Source organism: Seriola lalandi, unplaced genomic scaffold (genome assembly GCF_002814215.2).
Source record: "Seriola lalandi dorsalis isolate HSWRI2012SDOR001 ecotype SW California unplaced genomic scaffold, Sedor1 jcf7180002054561, whole genome shotgun sequence".
NCBI lineage: Eukaryota > Metazoa > Chordata > Actinopteri > Carangiformes > Carangidae > Seriola > Seriola lalandi.
In genome coordinates, this window is record NW_019525114.1 from 1191928 (window position 1) to 1192495 (window position 568).

Below are 568 nucleotides of genomic sequence, written 5' to 3' on the forward strand. Positions count from 1 at the left end.
TCACAGTTTTATAGTAGGTTATAATATCAAACATTTACACAACAGCAGCACTGTTGTGTCTCTGCAGTGGAAGTAGAGGTTATATGTCTCACCTGTGACGATGCTCACCAACAGTCCAGAAACGACTGTGGTCACTGTGCCCAACAGAGAGAAGTAGAGATAGGACAGGGAGTACCAGGAGTCTGCCAAAGGTGGTCTGACACTGATACACAAAGAAAATCATTTTAGTAATCAAGGTCTACAGTCTATGTGCCACATTAGATCGCATATAGTTGCTATTCTTGGAGTAAAAACTACAATATTTGGCTAACTAAAGTATAAAGTGAAATGGACCCAGTAAATAGAAGTAGGCTACCTGTCCAGTTACGATAATTGATGCAGCGTTACTTGTGACGTAGTACAAATTTGAAATAAACCATTAACAACTTGCAGAACCGGAGAATTGTTGCTCGTGTCGTCCCCAGGTTAAAAACCGTCAACAGTTAACGTTTCAACCAGTCGTACAAAATATTTCATAATTAAACTTTCCAGCAATAGGCAGGTAAGACTCGGCTGTTGTTTGCCAAAA

The 568-nt window shown here is 40.0% G+C and overlaps 1 protein-coding gene across 1 annotated transcript in view; it reads right to left on the bottom strand.

Moving 5' to 3' along the window:
• Nucleotides 1-568, bottom strand: part of slc5a8l (solute carrier family 5 member 8, like) — a 9170-nt gene that overhangs the window by 1895 nt on the left and 6707 nt on the right. The window lies entirely within an intron of this gene.